We start from the raw sequence: 8,878 nt of genomic DNA, 5'->3' as shown, positions 1-8,878 counted from the left end.
TGTAGTATAATACACTTGAACAGCTTGTTGGGCTAGCACAAAAGGATCATTGACATATGCTTTTGATTCATATTTTATTTCAATAAGCCTATATCGTAGATTAACATTCATACAATTGTTGATATCAAACCATCAGCACTTAAACATAATGACATTATTACCTCCAAGGTAGGTCAACTTGATCATTTCTTTGAGGATTTCATAGTAGTTACTCTCCGCCTCCACCCACCAGCTGCCTTTTATACATCCACTACTATTCATTGTACTCTTATGATATCCTTATTGCTGCATGTGAAATTTGAAACTATTTATGTTACAGTTATTATAATATATCACTACAAGGAATTTGACTTTTAACAACAAAATTTTAGTTACAAAATTTATTTCGTCGCAAATAATTAAGCTTTTGTAATGAAATTTAAATTTCGTCTCCAAAAATCAGGTATTTGCGACGAAAAAAATTTTGTTGCAAAAAGTTATATCTTTTGCAATGAAAATTTCATTTTTGTTGCTAGAAATTAATTTTTAGCGACGAAATTTTTTTTTTCGTTGCAAAAAATAATTTTTTATATGATGAAATATTTTTTTATAGCAAAAAAATATTTTTCTGCAACAAAAAAAAATTTGTCGTAAAAAAATTATATTTTTTGTGACGAAATTGATATTTCGTTGCAAAAAATAAGGACTTTTTCGATCAATTTTATTTGTATTTAGCGACGAAAGTAGTTCGTCGCTAAATTTTATTTTTATTGAAAAAATTTGAATATTTTATGATAAAAATTTAATATTCATTGCTAGAAATTAATCTTTAGCGATGAAAATTATTTTCATTGCAAAAAAATATTTTTTTTGGCAATGAAAAAATTTTTTGTTGCTAAAAATTATTTTTTTTTTGATGAAAATAATTGCATTATAAAAAATTTGATTTTTTGTGATGAAATATTTTTTTTGTTGTAAAAAATTTGATTTTTACGATAATTTTTTTATATTTGTGACGAGATTAAATTTTCATTGCAAAAAATTTATCATTGACGATGAAATAGTTTTTGTTGCAAAAAATATATTTTTTTGTGACAAAATATTTATTTTTCGCAATGAATTAATTTCGTCGCTAAATATTTTTTAATTAAAAAAAAGGGCACTTTGAAATAGCGCAAAAATTTACCCCAATTCAAAATAAACCTCGCTCATTCTCTCCTTTGCCCATGCCGCTGCGGTCGCCAACCTCTTTCTCCCTCCTCGGTCGCCGGCGATAGTCCTCCCTCCCCAGTCGTCGGTCGTCGGTCATCCTTTCCGATAAGTACTCTCCCTCCCCGCCACCATCCTCTCTCTCTCCCTCCCGACCACCATCCTCTCTCTCTCTCCCTCCCCACCGTCGTCGAGTTCTCCCTCCCCGCCACCTCCGGGAAGAAGAGTAGGCCGCAGAGGACCTCACGCCTGTCCTCTCCCTCCTCGCCTCTGCCGTCTCCCTCTCCCTCCGCTTCCTCTCCGACTCCTCCTCCCTCCTTCCCTCGAATCCTCCCTCCTCTCCACCTCCTTCTCCCTCTCTCGCCTCCTCTCCCTCCTTCCCTCCCCGTCCCTCCTGTCTGATCCCTCCTCCGGCCCGTCGGACCAGCAACTCGGTGCTGCCCTCTTCCGCTTTGCCCACGCTGCCCCCTTCCGCGGCGTTGCTGTCTCTTCGGCCTCCCGTCCCACCGCCTGCCACCTCCCGTCCCCCGCCTGCCGCCGTTGCCAGCCGCCTCCCATCCCTCCCTCTCTTTCTCACTCTTCCTCCCTCCCTGCCATCGATCGAGCCGTCCCTCCCTGCCGTCGGTTGATCCCTCCCTCCCTTGTCTCCCTCCCTCATTCTCTTTCTCAGTGCCTAAACTCATTTTCTTTCTCACTCTCCCTCCCTCACTTTCTCTGTCACTCTCCCTGTCTCCCTCTCTTATAACTAACTTGTCTGGTTTCGTAGGGCCGTCGCCGCTGCCACTGCCGTCGGGCCACCGCCACCATCGTCGGTTGCCGTCACCGTCACTGCACAGCTGTCAGATTCAAGGGGATAGTTGAAGGTGAGAATAATTTTTTTAATTTATATATTTTTTAATTTTTATAATAATTTTTTCTCAATTAATTTTAGCCATTAGAAGTAATTATTTGTTATTTTAATAATTAGATATAATGTTAGATATAATTATTTGTTTGATATAATTAATTTTAGTCATGATTTAAAAATATTTTAAAAATAAAAATAATTATAATAATAATATATTAATTATAGCATAATAAATTTATAAGCTTTAGAATATCATTACATGATCCATATTATTTTTGGTTATATAAATAAATTTTTTATTATATGAATAATTTCATGTATTTGCTTTTTGGTATGATGACTGTGTAGGATAATATTGACTTCGAAGATTGCACCGACGAAGAAGTGACGGCATGTATTCTCAAAATGACTGCAAATAGATACAGAGATCGATGACGTAGGATTCATAAATACTGCAATGAGCTGCAGGCGAAGGGGATTGATTCTGTGACCCAGCCATACAGAAATTGGGCTGGGTCTAGTGATGATTGGCGGTGGTTATGTGAGCATTTTGGAAGTGAGGCATTTCAGGTATGTCTAGTGTTTCAAGTTATTTTAATTTTGTTATGTCCTTTAGTGGTTATAATTGTATATATTTTGTAGCGACGATCGGAGGCGAATAAGGTGAATAGGAGTAAGATTGATTCTATTCACATGCAAGGAAGTGCCTCTTTTGCACAGAGAATGAAGAGGATGGTACGTAACTATATTTGCAATCATACGTTGTAACTTCTTATTAAATATTTATATTATTTTGATATCGTTTTTCTTCTTTTCTTTTGTTTGAATAGGGACTATCCGGAGTCGACGCCTATGCTAAATTCTATCAAAACAAGAGCGGCAAGTTCGTGACCGAGGAGGCGAGGCAGCATCATGTAAGTATCATTACTCTACATTTTGAATACTTTTAAAGAGTTTGAAAAAAATTTATGATTTTATTTGGTTTATTGTGAAGAAAAAAATATTACAATTGAGAGAGCAGGCGATGAGGGAGGTTGGATCTGACGATGATATTGGATCACAGCAGATTTGTTTGATGATAGATGATACGATTTTGGATACCGTCCTCAGGCGGCAGCTAGGATCTAGTCATAGCATGCGGTCCAAAAAATCACGCAGTTCGTCATCCGACCGGTCTGATGATGCATCAGTGCCAGAGATAGTTAGGACATCCATGAGCATGATGCAAGATCAGATTAGTTACTGGATGAATCATAGTTAGACGCTTGAGAGGATAGTGGCTGCGATGGCGGGATGGCTCGGTATTGATGCTTCTGAGTTAGCACCTCTACAGTCACATGATGCCGCCTCTGCACCACCATCGTGACACATATCGGGTCAGGGATCGATGCCTGGAGAAGGAAACGAGGCCAATGAGCCAGATCATACCTAGTTTGTAGTTTTTTTAAATTTAAAATGGTGTATGGACTTATATTTTTGTATATGACAACAAAGATTATGAAACTTTTTGTTACTTGAAATTGGTATTTTGAATTAGAATATTTTTATTGTGTTAATATATTATTATGTAAAATATGTTTGATCTGAGAATTTATATTTGAGTAAATTTTTTTTGATAAAAAAAATAAAAATTAAATTTTTATTCAAAATTTAATTTAGCGATGAAATATTAATTTCATCACAAAAAAAAATTTATGAATCCAAAAAATAAAATTTTTATTATACATTACGATGAAATATTTATTTCGTTGCTAATTTTAAGATGAAAAAATAATTTCATCGCTAAAAGTATTACATTTTTGCGATAAATTTTTTATTTCGTCATAATTATCGTGATAAAATTTTTATTTCATTACAATTATCATGATGAAATTTTTATTTCATCGCACATAATTACGATGAAATTTTATTTCATCGCCATTATTGTGATGAAAAAATTATTTCATTGCCAAAATTGCGATGAAATTTTTTTTCATCATAAAAATTACGATGAAATTTTTTTCGTCGCACAAATTATGATGAAAATTTATTTCGTCATAATTATTGTGACAAAATAATTTTTTTCATCGCTATTTTTGAGACAAAATAAAAATTTCATCGCCATTTATTACGACAAAATTTTTTTTGCATCGCAAAAAATTATGATGAAAGAAAAGTTTCATCACAAAAAATAAGAGAATATTTTTTTTAATCACTATATTTAGCGATAAAAATATTTTCATCACTAATATTTATCATGAAATTCAATTTTCATTGTTAAAATAAAATAAATTAAAAAATAAAAAATTATTTTTTATGATGAAATTATTTTTCGTTGCAATTTTAGCGACGAAAATTTAAGCTCTTGCAACAAAATTATTTCATCGCTAATACAGCGATTACTTCATCATCTAGGTTGACTATTTTTTGCGATGAAATAAAATCTTTTTGTCGCTAAAGTCTTTTGCTACGAGGCTTTCTCTAGAAACGTTTAGCGACGATATATTTTATCGTAAATATTTTTAGCGATGAAAAACTAAATTTTAGCGATAAAAAAATTTCATCACAAAAAATTAAATTTCTTGTAGTGTATCATGTACTTTATTGGCCTGTAACCTAATGGTCTTAGCTTCCTAGTTATGGATTCACCCCCTTGTATGACCTGCATATTATAAAAAAAATAAATTAAAAAAAATTAAAATAAATAAAATGACAATGGTTACTTACCAGTTGATAGAATCAATTTGCTGTGAGCGTTGAGTGGAGATTTCTTTCTCACTTATCATCGGATGATCCCGTCTCAGCATCTTATCATATTACCTATACATGCATAAGATAAGTACAAGATGATAAGTGATTAAAGAGTTGAGATTGTGATGGATACTTACTCAATATATAGGTTGACCTCTATATAGTTTAACAAAATATGTCTCTGTCTATCGAATTTCAGTATCAGTTAATACCCGACGAACCTCATGGCCAAATTCATAAGTGAGATAGGCAAATATTGAGATCTCTACCTTTGATCCCTCACCACCATCATCATTTCAACCCACTTGAGTCAGCTTTGTCTACACACTGGGGTTAAAGTAGAGTCGGTTGAAATTAATTTTTTTTTCAATTATGTAAGCCTCCACAATAGGACCTTCGACTTGATCTTATTTTTTATTTTTTTCTTGAGACTATGTATGTATCTTTTAAATGGATATATCCACTTGTATTATACTGATCCTCCCACCCTAGCTTTATATGCCAGATGAATCCTGAGATGCTCCATGGAGTCGAAGAAATTATGAGAAAATATCTTCTCCAACTTGCATATAGTCTCTACACTGCTAGCCTCAAGACTGGAGATGTGGTCAGTAGATAGTTCAATAGCATAAATATCTCTGAAGAAAAGACTAAGCTCGATCAAAAAATTTTATATGGAGTTGAAAAGAAGATCATGCCAAGCCAATAGGAGTAATCATTGTATGAAGACATGACAGTCATGGCTCTTTAGTCCATAGAACTGGTAATCTTTGACATTAATACACCGATCTAGATTACTTGCATAACCATTTAGAGTTTAAAATTTTTACACCATTCACATACATCATTCAACTGCTCCCTTATTAAGGTGTAAGATACTTTCAGCTTCAAAAAATTTTCAGATGACACCTCAACCAGCTCTAATAGAGGACGCTGGCATACATTCTTCATATCTGCTCGAGCCTTGAGGTTGTCCTTCATCTTTCTCTTGACGTCCATAACAGTGTAGAAAATATTAATGAATACATTTTTCTCAATGTGCATAATGTCAAGGTTATGATGTATTAAATTGATTGACTAGTATGGCAATTCTTAGAAGATGCTATGCTTCACACAGTTATGAGTTCTACCAAATTCTCGAGGTTTCTGCTTGTCAAATAGTATGCCAAACTGGACTTCATCTATTTAGAATACCCTCTAAAATACTTCCATACTACTGAGATGTGGGGGTGCATGGTCCTTCTCTATCTTATTCCTCTTGAAACTATCCTACTGCTTTCGAAAAGGATGATGCTCGAAGAGAAATTGATGATGACAATTGAACCAGCAGAATTTACGACTGTGCTCAAGTTGAAATAATTTTGTATTCTCTATGTAATAGGAACTTGCTAGCCTCTCATAAGTGCTCCATCCTGATAGCATCCCATAAGCAGAAAAATTACTAATGGTCCACATCAATATAGCCTTCATTTTAAAATTTTTTTTTTTCGATTCATTAAATGTACGTATGCCATTGAACCATAAGAATTTCAGCTCATAAATAAGAGGCCTTAGATATACATCAATGCTTCTACCAAGGTGTCGTGGTCTAGAAATAATTAATGTAAGAAAGATATTATGTTCTTTCATACACATCCCAGATGGCAGTTGTATAGAGTAATAAAGACTGACCAACATGAATAAGAGGCCGCTGCATGACTGAACGGTGTAAATCCATCCGTAGATAGATCCAGTTGGACATTGTGTGATTTCTGAGCAAACAAAGAGTGGCAAGCATCAAATTTCTTTCATACCTCACTGTCTAATGGATGACTCATCATATCAGTATACTTGCGAATTCTTTTTTTGTGCCATCTTATCTGCCCGACAGTACTCTTGGACAAGTAGAGCCTCCGAAGCCTAGGAGTGAGGGAAGGTATCGAAGAACCTTGTAGCTGTATGTCTTTTTGATTTCTATCCTCTTATCTTAGCTTAAATCGACTTTCACCACATACGTCATATGTACTCTTCAGTTGGTCCTCCTTGTAGAATAGTATGCAATCATTACAGCATACATCTATCTTTTCGTATCCCATGCCTAACTCTTTCACTATTTTTTTTGAAGCATGAAAGCTCTCAACAAGCTTTTTATCCTTCGATAGTATTTTTTTTATTATTGCTACCATTCTATTATAATAATTGACCGTCATATTAAATTCGACCTTCAAGTTCAACAACTCTGACACAGTTGATAATACAGTATGTATTTCACATCTCGACCATAGTGATTCATCAGCATCTTTCAGCATATGATAAAAATTGCTATTACTAGCTTCTGGATCATCCTCCATATCCCAGTCAAATTTAGGATCAGCTGCATCCATAATCATATCTACCATTCTGTTTGTATCTTTGTCCTGCTGAGGACTTTTAACCCTTGCAATTGTCTCCCACGTCTCTCTATGTAGGTACCAATATTTGTTGTTTAGCATAAATTTACTCCTATATAAATGGACAATTATTGTATCCCTATCAAATATTTCTGTATTGACACATTTCTTATAAGGACAATGAGCTCGTTCTTGAACTAAGAGTGCAGCATTCTTTAAAGCATAATCATAGAAGTACTTGACACTCTCCTTATATTCAGTAGAAATTAGCCTATCGACTACTCAATGATCCATCCAATTACGGTCCATGGCACACTATCTAAAGATTTTGCATATACAAATATAAGACAAAAGCTTATCAAATATTTTATCATTTAAAATGACTTACATAATAAATACATCCTATCATCAACTAATAGGTATAGAGGGTCCTATCCTATTCAAGAATTATATAAATTCTATAGGTCAATTACAGTAATCAAACGATATAGAATAAAGATCAAAAAAAATTTTGATAACATTTTTTCTTAGTTCTCCCCACATGGTTAAAGATGAGTAAGGAGAACTAAAAAAAATACTGTCTAAAATTTCTCTCGAATCTTCAACATACCATTTGATTACTGTAATTATCTATAAAATTAATTATAATTTTTAAACTATTCAAACTGAACAGTCAATTGACCAATGTATATAATTCTCTGATTCGTATAAAAATATATAAATATATGGATGCCATAGGATATGTATATTAATCAAAAGATGGATGTATCATTATATGCAATGCAATACTTTTAAAATTCTCAAAATATAGGGTATCTAAATAAAGGACATCATTACAAATAGAGATAGTCGGGACGTGCGTCCCGCGCATGCAGACTTGAAACATGGCAGACACACTAAGCGGTATGAGTACACCAGCATGGAATCCAAGCAAATTTCGTCCTGAAGATTTCAAAGTACCGAGCGGGATTGTAAATAGGATTGGAAATGGATCGAAATGGGCCAGGCCATACCCCTTCTTGAGTTCAGTCTGAAAATTTTTTTGAACTTCAGACCAGATTTAGGACTTAGAGTTCAATCACCGATCTACTTTGACCACCATCGGAGTAGATGAGCAGGCTAGAACCGGTCCAGCAGTGGTCCAATCTCAAACCCCTACCGTCAAAGATAGTAGGGCTACTCTTACTAAAGAGCTTCCCAAAGTAGTTTCACCTCTCGAGAATAATATTAATTTAAATAATATTATTAATAATATTATTTAAATTAATAATATTATTAATTTAAATATTATTAATATTTAAATTAATAATATTTAAATTTAAATATTATTAATTTAAAATTAATTAAATAAATATAATTTTAAATATTAAAAATTTTAAAAGGTGCGAACTGGTTGCGGTGACGGTGATGTCGCCGTCACCATCAGTAATCACCTGGTGGCTCCTATGGCGGTGCGATTTTGACGGTAGGTCTGGCAGTGGGTTGGTGGTGTTGCGCTCCGATGGCTGGGCGTCCGAAGGGGGGAGGGGCGAGGGGAGAAGGGGGAGGCAGCTGCAGGTTCGGTCTGATAAGGAAAAGGGTGGGGGAAGAAGGGAGAGGTAGCGGGGGGCCCAATCAGGCAAGGGAAGGGGCAGTCCAATGAAGGGGGAGGTGGCGGGGGCTCTGATCCGACACAGAGAGGGATTGAAAACATGCGATCTCGTGAGGGGATGTCGAATCAGAGGTGGGGACGATGGCACGAAGG

This window comes from Elaeis guineensis, chromosome 1 (genome assembly GCF_000442705.2).
Source record: "Elaeis guineensis isolate ETL-2024a chromosome 1, EG11, whole genome shotgun sequence".
Classification (NCBI taxonomy): Eukaryota; Viridiplantae; Streptophyta; class Magnoliopsida; order Arecales; family Arecaceae; genus Elaeis; species Elaeis guineensis.
The sequence above is the reverse complement of the archived record's forward strand: the minus strand, read 5'-3'. Positions refer to the sequence as shown.